The sequence below is a fragment of the Bubalus bubalis genome, chromosome 5 (assembly GCF_019923935.1).
Source record: "Bubalus bubalis isolate 160015118507 breed Murrah chromosome 5, NDDB_SH_1, whole genome shotgun sequence".
NCBI classification, from domain to species: domain Eukaryota; kingdom Metazoa; phylum Chordata; class Mammalia; order Artiodactyla; family Bovidae; genus Bubalus; species Bubalus bubalis.
Genome location: NC_059161.1, coordinates 9,951,722 through 9,964,367, shown reverse-complemented (window position 1 = coordinate 9,964,367; position 12,646 = coordinate 9,951,722). Strand labels below are relative to the sequence as shown.

At 44.4% G+C, this 12,646-nt stretch overlaps 1 long non-coding RNA gene across 6 annotated transcripts; it reads right to left on the bottom strand.

The window, feature by feature from the left end:
• Positions 1 to 941: 941 nt before the first annotated feature.
• On the bottom strand, positions 942 to 4,276 carry LOC123333627. Of its 6 annotated transcripts, none has more exons than XR_006641071.1 (4): positions 3,847 to 4,276; positions 3,022 to 3,574; positions 1,939 to 2,389; positions 942 to 1,297 (listed from the first exon to the last, which is right to left on the bottom strand). It is a non-coding gene; the product is annotated as an uncharacterized LOC123333627 (long non-coding RNA). The 6 variants fall into 6 exon arrangements; XR_006641070.1 differs by having other exon boundaries at positions 942 to 2,389; positions 3,022 to 3,107; positions 3,390 to 3,574; XR_006641069.1 differs by having other exon boundaries at positions 942 to 2,389; positions 3,022 to 3,094; positions 3,390 to 3,574.
• Between the last annotated feature and the right edge of the window lie 8,370 nt (positions 4,277 to 12,646).

Genomic DNA, 12,646 nt, shown 5'->3' with positions numbered 1-12,646 from the left:
CAATATGTAGCCTTTACAGGTTGGCTCGTTTGACTTAGTGATATGCATTTACTGTTCCTCTGTGTCTTTTCCTGGCTCTTTTTATTTTTGGTGCTGAACAATATTCCATTGTCTGGAAGTACCACCATTTATCTGTGCATTCATCTGCTGAATCACCTAGCTTTTAAAATTTCATTCTACTACGTGTGCGTGCTTAGCTGCTCAGACTCTCTGCAACCCTTTGGACTATAGCCCGCCAGGCTCCTCTGTCCATAGCATTCTCCGGGCAAGAATACTGCAGTGGCTTGCCATTTCCTTCTCCACGGGATCATCCCGACCTAAAAATCAAACTCGAGTCTCCTGTGTCTCCTGCACTGCAGGCGGATTCTTTACCCACTGAACCATTCATTCTATCGTGGTTCACATTAAAAACAGAGATAGCCACAGGAACTGGTCTTTCTCTCCTGGACGGCATACCTACCTCCTCACTACTGGCACCCACATGGCACCTGTCAGGGGGTGCCGCTTTGGTCTCTCTTGCTATGCATCATTTCGCAGCCTGGGAACCAGCTATTCCTCCAGAACAAGCACTAAGGCAATCTGAGGAGAGCTCATACATGCACATGGCCAAACCATCTCCCATTCCCTTCTTCCTTCAGCCCAATGTTTACCCTCCAGCCTCCAAAACAATCATTCCTAACATGTCTCACCAGTTACCACACGGGTTTTCTTTTCATTTTTTAATTCCAACCATCCAACCACCCAAAAGTATTTACTGAGCACCTCCTCTATGTCGGTCTTAGATGGAAAGTCTCTAGAGGACACTGAACGTGTTTATGTAAATTTGCATGCACTCGCATCTATCACGGCACCCCGCTCCACGAATAAAGACTTTTTGCTGGGGTGTGTTTGTGTGTGTGAGTGTGGAGACAAAAAACAAAGGCAAACACAGTGACTAAAAATAAGCCTGTGAAACCATCTGAATTAGCATCATCCAATTATATTTATTACATTTAACATTATAATTAAAAAATTATTGGTATGATTACAATAAAAGCCTTTATATAGCACCTTCTGTGTTTTGGTGTGTTTTTTGTTGTTGTTGCTTAATTTCTAAGTCATGTCCAACTCATTTGTGACCCCAATGGACTATAGCTCACCAGGTTCCTTTGTCCATGAGATTTCCCAGGCAAGAATACTGGTGTGGGTTGCCATTTCCTTCTCCAAAGGGATTCTTTACCACTGAACCACCAGGGAAGCCCTTTAGTGCTTTTACATAGATGGTAAACCTCCTTGTTGCCTGAACACGCTGTACAAGCTGAAATAAAAATAGATTAAAGAAAGTTTCAAATAAATTCCTGGAGGGCAGATCTATAACACGTTATTAAAGTGGAGTTAGGAATAACCAGGGTGCATTCTTAACCAATGAGGATGACAGCACAAAGGGCAAGTGCCATAATCCCGCCCAACCATCTTAGTGGCTCCAATGGAGGCTGGTGCTCAAGCGAGACAGAGCTCAGGGTTAACCCTGCAGCCGCTGCTAAGAGGTCATCGAGAACCCGGGTGTACCCAGAGACCCCTGGGCTTCCGCTATGCCAGGAGCCTGCCAACGGCTCCCTACCAACCCACACTTCTGTCAGGCAAGTAGCTGTGTGTGCCCTTCTCCGTTTCGCCCCCACACAAAAGAAGCGCTTTGCTTTGTATCATCCCGTGAGTCACCGGCACGGTGGGAAACAGCCCCAGGATCCCTGCTCCTTTCCTTGCTGGGGCTGTCTGCTGGAGATCACAGTCCTTCCAGGTTAGTGGCCAATTACAATGATGGCTCTTAACAACATTTAATGGGGTTTTGGGGGATAGGAAAATGACAGGAAGTAAAGGCTGGGAGATAAAATAATCAAAACCTGAAATGACACACAACATCTTGATTACCCAAGGTTTAAAAACGGCAGTCCAACTCACTGTTGTTCTCATTCCACTGGGAAATGCGCCTAAGTTGGCTCAGATGGTAAAGAATCTGCCTGCAGTGCGGGAGACACAGGTGTGATCCCTGGGTCGGGAAGGTCCCCGTGCACATTTATGTTCACTGTTTCACCTGAGACTCCTAACAGAGGTGTGAACCGTGAAAGGCACAGTGAGCTGCTAATCAAGTGACTAGGACTCTCTACATAACAGGCCACATGGCCCCGGGCAGGTCACTTCACCTGGACCTCAGTTCCCTGGTTGTAAAACAGGGGCTGGCCTGGTTGGCCTGAAGGTCCCCTACTGCTCTAAGCTTCCATGTCTGCATGTCCAGCCCCAGTACAGAGGGAGAGCTGCTGGCCACAGCTGAGGCTGCCTGTGGTTTTCTCCATCTTCTCCCAAGGCTTCCATGGGAGACACACAGGGTGTTCGGTCAGAAGCTCCAAAAAACCTGGAGAACAGGAAGAGCAGTGGGCAGTGACTTCATCAGCCTGATGGAGGGGCCAGGAGCAGGGTCACACAAAGAAGAGAGCTGGGTGGTGGCTGGAGACTGGGTATGAGGGGAGAGGGGTCAGTTCTGAATGTCTCTGGGCGGTGAGCGGGGGGAGGAAGGTAGCCCTGATAGACCTGGCAGGTATGACCTGAGGATGCGCTTGTGACGCTCGGCCAAAGACCAGTAACGGCTGTCAGAGGATACCAGTGACAGCCACTCATGGCCCACCTCCACTTCCAGGACACAGGCAGCAGCGTCTTGCTCAAAACTGTAAGAAGCTGTTGTCTCATTTCATCTTGGCATGACGATGCTGTTTCAATAGAAACCGCTGCTTTACAGAGAGGAGATTATGATGCAGGAGAAACAAGGTTATTTCTTCAGCACTGGGGCAGAACTAGACACTGGCATGCCAGACCAGGACGCATTAAGCGGGATGCCCTCTCTAGTTTCCAGACAGAAAACAGAGCCAAGGGTAGGTGTGGCAGGGCTGGGACTAGGGTGTGGTGAGTGAGGTGCCTAGAGTGCAAACCCGCTCTCCAGGGCCCACAAGTACAGGAAGGACACCCTAGAGGAAGCGCTTCTTCACTCACCTTACCCTCATCCAGGCCAGGCCCTGAGGTCTCGCTCTCCTGTATCCGCAGGCTGGGGTTACTTGTGGGTTACCTGTTCAGAGGCACTGGAATTGCGGTAAAGGGGAAAAACTACTCTCCAGGGCTCGATACACCCAGAATAAAACACAGTATCACAGCCCACCTTCATCACCAAAAACACTGACTTGGAGTCCAACTGACGTGGGAGTGACTTTCAGGTTGTGGTTCCTTAAGCTGTGTAACCTAGGGAAACATGCTTAATCCTGCGGTGCCCGGATTCCCTTCCTCATCCGTAAAATGGGGACAATAACAACCATCTCAGAGAGAAGAGAGAATTAAAAAGAGCGGAGGAAGTATAAGAAACAAACCTGCCACACGGTAAACCTCAGTGGATTCTGAGTCCCCAGTGAGACTGTGATTGTGCTCAATGGCGAAGCCCGGGCCGGGGTTCTTGCCTCCGGGAACGTCCACAGGCAACATTAGCCTAAAAGGAGGGGTGGATACCAGTTCACAAAGTTCACATCCGGAGAGTTTCTTGTTCCAGGTCACACACCTAACAAGAGAATTTGGACAAAGTCAAAAAATACTGATAAAAGGGCCAAGGTGGCCCAAGTTGATGCATTATATACAGACATTCAAACCACAGCCTTTCTCTCTCAGCAGAGGTGTAAGTGAAGGAGTAGGCAGTCAAGGGCCATGGAAAACTTCCTGACTTTTGGGTCAAGAGCTGATTCTGGTTAAGCAAGGAGGGCTTCCAGGAGGAGGTTCTGGGGCTTCTGGGCGCCTCCAATGAAGCTCAGTTGCTTTCCGTTTTTTCATTCCTACCTCAGCAATCACCTTCTCTCAGTACAAGGGGATATAAAACTGGCTCCGACTCTACGCGTAGGTGAGCGGGGTCCTCGCCCCCCATCTTTCACGATCCAAGGCCTGGTCCCTTTAAGGCATTGAAACTCAGTGAACATTCTAGGCTGGCCCCGCGGCCTTCCCGAGGCGCGCTGACGTCACCCTTCGGGGAAGCGGCTGACGTCAGCGCGTCCTCTGCGGGTGGGGGCGGGGCCGTGAGTCACTCGGGCCGTACCCCTGGCCCCCCGTGAGCGGGGTGCACGTGAGCGCGCCCTGCGCTCGCCTAATTTTAGCTCCGGCAGCCCCCGTGGGGTCGGTCGAGGTAAAGGCCGGCAGAGGGGACGCCGGGGGCTGGGGGCGCCGTTCTGCCGGTCCCTTGCTTCCCCGCCGTCGGTTCTTCTGGAGGACGGATCCCGGCCCGAGCTGCTGGAGTGCGGGCGATTGCAAGCTCCATCCTGAGCTTCGCGTAGGAGCTCAATAAACAGAATCAGGGTTTCCTCCTGGATGCGACGCGGGGCTTCCCAGAGAGGGCCAGGGTTCTGGAAAGTTCCCTGGGGGGCTGAAGTCAGAGCGTAGCAGGGCTCGGGCGTCAGCCCTCGGTGACCTCCCCGGGGGATCGCCTGGCCTCCCTGAGTGGACCCCGGGATTGGCTGGTGCGGCCCACAGCTAGGGGCTGTGGGGGTGGTGGGCGGGGAGGGAAGGCGGCCGGGACCCTCGGTGAGCAGCCACGCCCGAGTCAGTGACAGCAGTAGGGTGTGGTGGCCGTCCAGGGGTCGGCTAAGTACAGAGGCCTCAAGTTGAGAAGGCAGCGGAGATGCTCAAAAACCCAGACGCTCCATCCCCAGCCCCGGGAGTTACCCAGGTGATCTTCCAGGAGTCAGATGAAAGCTTCTAAGAAAGCAGTGCCCAGCACCTTGTGAAATCGATACTCTCCTGTTCTTTGGGAGGTGGGGGACCGATGCGATGGACATGAGTTTGAGTAGGCTCTAGGAGTTGGTGATGGACGGAGAAGCCTGGCGTGCTGCAGTCCATTTGGTCGCAGAGTCGGACATGACTGAGCGTCTGAACTGAACTGGGGGGTAGTTCTGGAAAGAGGCTCTGTGATCATAAAGTGAACAGCAGTTTTGACTTTACCGAGTGGTCGCTATTCCTCGGTGGACCTGCATTCTTGTTGGCGTGGCATCCTCAGATTTCACAGGGATTGTCTCTTGTTCTATCGGGAAGTCGTGTCTGACTCTTTGAGACCCCGTGGAGTGCAGCAGGCCAGGCTTTCCTGCGTCCTTCACCATCTCCCGGAGTTTGTAGGCAGCTTGTAAAACAATATTGAAGGTTCCTTTGACCTTAAAGGTGAAGGGTGTTAGATGTTACAAAATAATATTAAATATAATGATAAACGGAATGTCAAATGGTGGTAGGGTAACTTTTTCTAATTGTTGGACCATCCAAATTTACATTTCAAGTTGTTGAAGGCTGTAACCTTAAAAAAAAAAAAAAAAACTTTACATATGTCCTTTTCTTAGAAAGAAATGGTGGAAAGTTAGTTGTGGAATACAGGTAGCCTTGAGGATTGTGACATGAATGAATGACAAATCTGTAAATCAAATACATTATTTTCATTTTTCCCCCCCAAGAAATACCGCATTGCCTTTGGTAAATTGGAGATTTTTTTTCAGATATAAATGTGGGAACTGCAAGAGTGTTTATTCCCCATTCAGTATCCATCTTAACAGTTTAGAAAGGACTAGCAGTTTAGAGTCTTCAAAACTGAATACATCCAGAGGTGTGCATAGTGTTTTATATTGTTCTTCTAGCAACAGAAGGCTCTTTGTCCTAAGTTTGGATGGTTGCTACCACATATTCCTCAGTGGTGCCTTTTTGGGACTTGAGTTGAGCAGGTGTCAGTGTTGATGAATCATGGTCTCAGACTGAGCTAATTTCCCTTTGTGTAAGGTTATTGTGTGTGTATATAATATATAAGAACCTGAACGTCAAATTTTTCACATTCAGAAGTTAAGGTTTTTAGTCCGGAAACTGAGTTCTTGCTTTAAGAATACTTCACCTTGAAATGGGCCATGTGCATCCTGAAGACAGCCTGTGAGTGTTTCTGTGAGGTCTTCCCTGCCCCCACGTTGTCCCTGCTTTCTTTGAGTCATCTGTTCTTCAGTTGTTCCCTGTGTCCTGATTGTTCGCTTACTGGTTTGTTTCTCCCTCTAGACTAAACTCTTGGGCCCATGAACTAGTGCCTGTCTGTGTATCTCTGGCGTCTAGAATAGGGCTGGGATGTAGTAAGAGCTGCTTTGGTGGTGGTTTGTTTCGTTGAATAAAGGTGAGTGTTGCAAATCAAATCGCACATGTTGGGAAGGGAGGTTTGGTTTGGTTTTGTTTTTTAATAGCTGAGAGGATGGACCTGTATTGCTGTTGTAGGGCAATCAGTTCCTTTCTTTTCCAGGTCTGCTGTCCCCTAGTACCACCACCAGCACCCACGAGCAAGAAGCCCGGGAAAATAAAACCAACAACCAGACTCTACATTATTTTGGGATCTCAGTAGTATGCTGTACTTTTAGAGTCAAGATGATAGAACCTTGGCTGTCCCGGCCACAACTAATCCACACACTGGCATTAGTCAGGTTCTTTTCACAGAGGAGTTTGCCAGTCTTTACTCTTAAAAAAATGGGAATTTTAGGACTCTGCTGTGACTGTGGACAGTTAAGACTGGTTGGTGAATGGAATGTTTACATTTAAAATAGAATGGGTTTCTGCACAATGATGCTTAATGCTTACCCTGAGAAAGGATTTAAGAATATAAAATGAAGATAATGTATTTATTCTCTTCCTTAAACTGGTCAAAGGGAGGGGATTTTTACAGTAAAGTTTTACTAGCCAAAACTCTTAGCAAACTGGAATTGATGTCAGACACTGAATTTTACAGAAGGCTGACAGCAAAATAAGTAGCTATCGGAGATTTCGTTTTGAAAATACATACACAGTACATAACAGTGATTACTAATATTTTCTGTAATAACTCAGTACCTCTGCAACATTCGAAATCAGATGGTCCACATTTTTACACCCACTATGTTTAAGTCAACAAAGGGTGATGTATATTTGGAAAATTTTCTAACAAGATTTTAATTAGGTTTTAGAAAGTGGTTCAGCTGAATTCTGCCATACAAAGAGTTACATGAGAGGGATGAAACAGAAAAGTAGCTTTTTGTTGAAAACAGAGAGAAGAAGGGACTCTTTAGTGGTGACTAGGTAAAATTTTTACAATTCCTACTCACTTTCCTACCATCCTTCTCACCTTCTCATCTTCAGGCCCTGTTTTACTTGTATTTTTTTCCTCAAAAGAGAGTCTTCTGTAATAGTAATAAAAATAAAATGGACAACAACTTCCAGTTACTGAGCACTGTGTGTCAGACACTGTGCTCAATGCTTCATGAAGTTATTTCAGCTAATCTTTGTTACAATCCTATGCTATAGGGATGTTTAATTATTTCCATTTTATAGGCTCAGGGAGGTTAAAGGGCTTGCTTAAGGTCATACAGCTATTAAGAAACAGCTGTGATTTGAACCGAGGTTGTGTTAGGGTTCTCTGAAGAAACAGAACCAACAGGATATGTGCGTGTATGTATGTAATATATGTTGTTGGTCAATTGATAAGTCGTGTTCAACTCTGCAACCCTATGGACTGCAGCATGCCAGGCTTCCCTGTCCTCCACTGTCTCCTGGACTTTGCTTATATTTGTGTCCATTAATTTGGATGCTATCTAACCATCTCATCCTCTGCCATTCCCTTCTCCTGCCTTCAATCTTTCCCAGCATCGGGGTCTTTTCAATGAGTCAGCTCTTCGCATTAGGTGGCTGATTGGAGCTTCCGCATCAGTCCTTCCAATGAATATTCAGGGTTGATTTCCTTTAAGATTGACTGATTTGAACTCCTTGCAGTCCAAGGGACTCTCAAGAGTCTTCTCCAAACATACATGTGTAATATATGTGCATGTGCAGAGTCACTTCAGTTATGTTCAACTCTTTGTGACCCTTTGGACTGTAGCCCGCCAGGGTCCTCTGTCCATGGGATTCTCCAGGCAAGAATACTGGAGCAGGTTGCCGTGCCCTCCTCCAGAGGATCTTCCCTACCCAGGGATCAAACCTGTGCCTCTTTCTGTCTCCTGCATTGGCAGATGGGTTCTTTAGCGCCACCTGGGAAGCCCAGGTAATATATATAACATATACATATATTGAGAGATTTAGTAGAAGGATATAAGGAATTGGCTCATGGCAAGTCCCCAAATCTGCAGGGTGAGTTGGCAATCTGGAGACCCAAGAAAGCCAAAAGTATCATTCCATTCTGGGTCCAAAAGGCAGGAAAAATCTGATGTTCCAGTTTGAAGGCCATGAGGCAGGAGAATTCCCTTTTACTCTGAGGCGAGGCAGCCTTTTTGTTTCTTCAGGCCTTCAACTGACTGAGGGCCATCTACATGACGGGGAATCTGCTTTACTCGTCTACCAATTTAAGGGTCAATCTCTCCCAAACCCCCCTCAAGAAACACCCAGGATAATATTTGATCAAATAGCTGGTTAATACATTGTCATTCAGATCCATCTGATTTCCGAAGCCCTTGCTTTTAATGTTCTTTCACAATGTCACCCTCCCACTCTAGGTTTCACAAAGTTGCTTTAACCCTGAGTCTTTCCCCCTTCACCTGGAATACCTGTCACAATCCCTGCCCCTCTTTGCTAGATAAACACACCTAATTAGTGCAAGTGTTTGAATATCAGTCACCAACTCAACCCTTTTCTAAAGAGCACATGCAACTCAACCATTTGCTTCCTTAGAATAACTTTCCAGCCTTCGAATTACGCTCCAAGCTTTCTGATTCTCTCTGTATGTAACCTTTGAACTAATTCCCACCACACTAGCAAGTCTTACCTGACTCCGGGTTCATCCTCGTCCTTGGCGTCTTTGAAGACACCAAGCCCTGGTGGTAGAGCCCAGCGAGCCCTTGAGCTGCTTCCCTCCTCTCAGCCACCTCCTTCGGACCAATCTTTCTTACCGTTTACTCTTGACTAGCATCACTGTTTTCGGAGAAGGCAATGGCACCCCACTCCAGTACTCTTGCCTGGAAAATCCCATGGATGGAGGAGCCTGGTGGGCTGCAGTCCATGGGGTCGCGAAGAGTCAGACACGACTGAGCGACTTCACTTTCACTTTTCACTTTCATGCATTGGAGAAGGAAATGGCAAGCCACTCCAGTGTTCTTGCCTGGAAAATCCCAGGGACGGGGGAGCCTGGTGGGCTGCCGTCTATGGGGTCGCACCGAGTCGGACACGACTGACGCGACTTAGCAGCAGCAGCAGCAGCATCACTGTTACTGTCATTCTGGTTCTCTAACCTCTCTACCCCTCCCCCCAAAACAAGGCATTGTCACTGCAGGGGTTTCACTTGGTCGAGTTCAGTCTTGTGAACCCACAACCCACAGGTTGGTTATTTACAAGTATTTCCATCATCTGTTATATGTACTTTTAATAAATACTGTTTATAACATTTGTTCGTTATCATACTGAAAAGAATAAAAACATTAATTTTTGCCTGATTGGCACTATTCTGCTGCATCCTAGGACACTTTATGCAGTTTTCATGGATATCATTATGCTAGTTCTCCATCATTTTTTCATGAACAGTCTTAGAACACCTGTGTTTGGGTTTTTTTTTTTTTTTTCGTTTTGCATCAGCTTTATTCAAATATAATTCACATACCTTTCAACTTATCCACTTTTTAAGGGTAGGAGTTAATAGTACATTCATAGAGTTGAGCAACAGTCACCAGGATTCATTAATTTTAGTACATTTCTATCACTGTCTCAAAAAATCTTGTACCCATTCCCTCTAAACCTTCCAGCTGTGGGCAGCTGCTTTCTAAAGTGGCTGTACTAGCTTATAATCCCACCAGAAGTATATGAGGTTCTAATTTCTCCATGTCCTTACCAACACTTGCTAGTCAGAGCATTTGTTTTTAGCAAGTTAACTGTCCTTTAATATACAAAGCATGGTCATTCCTAAAAAGTAGTACTTTCTTAGAGATATTTATGCTGTTTTTCATTGTTATTCAACATAAAAACATTAGAAAACATTTTTAATGGAAGAAATCAGATTTTTATTGATATTCAAGAGTTATGGTCAAGCCTGACAAATTTTTAAAAACTAAAAAATTTAAGATAGATTTTGGAAGATGAGCTTCTTTGAGAGAGGACACTTGTTAACAGATAGTGGTCGTGTATTTTCACTTAAGGGATATTTCATTCTTCCAAAAGTTAATTGACAAAGCACAATACACTTAAAGGGTATTTTTATCAAAGCCACAAATAAAAATATTGATACATCCTTCTGCCATATTAGAAAAAAATCAAGTGTGTGTTTTTTGATTGACAAATGACATCTGCCACAAGTATATTACTTTAATCAAGGTAAGAGAATTCCTACAGTCTACTCTAGGGTTTCCAGAGCTTGGAATTACATTACTCCACTGGAGAAGGAAATGGCAATCCACTCCAGCACTCTTGCCTGGAAAATCCCATAGATGGAGGAGCCTGATAGGCTACAGTCCATGGGGCCGCAAAGAGTCGGACACGACTGAGTGACTTCACTTTCACTTTCCTAATTTAAATTGACTTGGTGTTCTTTGGTGTGTCTGGGAGAATAAAAACAGAGGGTATTAAAGTAGGAATCATGCTGCTGCTGCTACTGCTGCTAAGTCACTTCCGTCGTGTCCAACTCTGTGTGACCCTATAGACGGCAGCCCACCAGGCTCCCCCATCCCCGGGATTCTCCAGGCAAGAACACTGGAGTGGGTTGCCATTTCCTTCTCCAATGCATGAAAGTTAAAAGTGAAAGTGAAGTCGCTTAGTAGTGTCTGACTCTTAGTGACCCCATGGACTGCAGCCTACCAGGCTCCTCCATCCATGGGATTTTCCAGGCAAAAGTACTGGAGTGGGTTGCCATTGCCTTCTCCGAAAGTAGGAATCATAAAACTCTGAGAAGTCTGATGTGCAATTTTGTACTATTTCACAAGCAAATTCCAGTGGCGAGGGAGTGACTTTGGTCTCTAAATTCTGAGGCTGGGTTTTTTGTAAATGGTTTCTTGGATATATTTGTTCCTACTGAAGCCTTACTAAAAAAGAAACGTCACTTATTTACCCGTTCTTGTGAGTTTTTAAAAAATATGTGTTTAGTTAGTTGAGCCAAGTCTTAGTTACGGCGCACAGGCTCTTCAGTCTTCACTGCAGCACGCAGGATCTTCAGGTGCAGCATGTGGGCTTGAGTCCCTGACCAGGGATTGAACCCCGGTCCCCTGCCTTGGGAGCACAGTCTTAGCCACTGGACCATCAGGGAAGTCCCTCCTGTGTTCTTAATAGTGTTTTGCTTTTGTGTTTTTCTTTTTCACCCAGTTTTGTTTGGAAATAGTCATTTCTTTTCTTTGCTTTTCTTGGAAGCTGAGCTACCATTATGTTTTAGAATGGAATTAAATCTATCAGTGAATGAAGCTAGCTGATAATTCTTTGTCCTTAACTATTTTATGAGGGGTTTTCAGCATACTATGTAAGCAGAATTTATGGTAGTATTCTAGAAGTTTAAATCATTGAAATTTTTAACAGACTTAGATTGTTATTTTCTAAGATTTTTTTAATAGCATTGCTTTAACTACATTATGGTTATAATAAATGTTTTGCAATCGAAATCCTTATATTTTTAAAATATAATATTTTAATATCCCATTTTAAAATACTGGTATATTTATTGAATTATATTGGATTATTAGCATTATAAATAAATACCAAAAAGTTACTAGCCCTCCTTCACTTATAAAATTGATTTTGTACCTATATTGTAAATTGTACTTTAAATTTTATTTTATTTTAGCCGGCTAGTTAAGAGTTCAACCTTTTAAGAAAAAAAATCAGGTGTACTGAGGTAATTTACATGCAGTAAAATTTATCCTTTTAGGTATAAAATTATAAGAATTTTGTAAAACACAGTCATTTAATCATTCCCACAATAAAGGCATGACATTTCCACTACTCTAGAAAGCTCACTTGTGCCTCTTTGTAGTCAATCATTTCCCTGAAAATAGAATTTTATATTAAATTAATGAAACAAGACTTTAAAAAAAACATACCTGGTACACTGGTTTGGGGGCCATTATTATTGTAACTGTAATAACTTTAGTGGGAAGGAAGATGTAATTGGAATAAACCAAATTTTGAATATATTACTCTAAAGTGATTGGCTAGAAGTGTTCCAAACAAAACATAAAGCCAAAGATTGATTTTGTTGTGTTTTATTCATCTCCTTGATGTGTGCTTACTTTCTTCACCCTGTGTCCATCTCCCCAAATGTCTCAATATGCCGCAATCCTTAAGACATTTTCTCTTGCTAGCTTGTGTTTCAGTCTATTCAGTGAATATTAGAAGTGGAATATTATTTCTGCTGTCCTGAAATAAACAACTTATTGGCAAGGACCGTGTCATCTTCATTTGTTTATTCCCATCTCTTCCATAGAAAAGAAGCTGGAATATTTGTTAAATGGTGAATGAAATTTTCCTTTAACTTAGATGATTTCAAGCTGAGCAGAGAGTGATCTGAGAATGACTTGGATTTTCTCAAGTAAATATTGAAAGTATTGTTAATACAAGGTTAAAATGTAAAACTCAGCTGAAAACATAGGAGTTGGATCTAAATTTGAATAAAATGCCTTTATTATTTAACTGTAGAACTTCAGGCAAA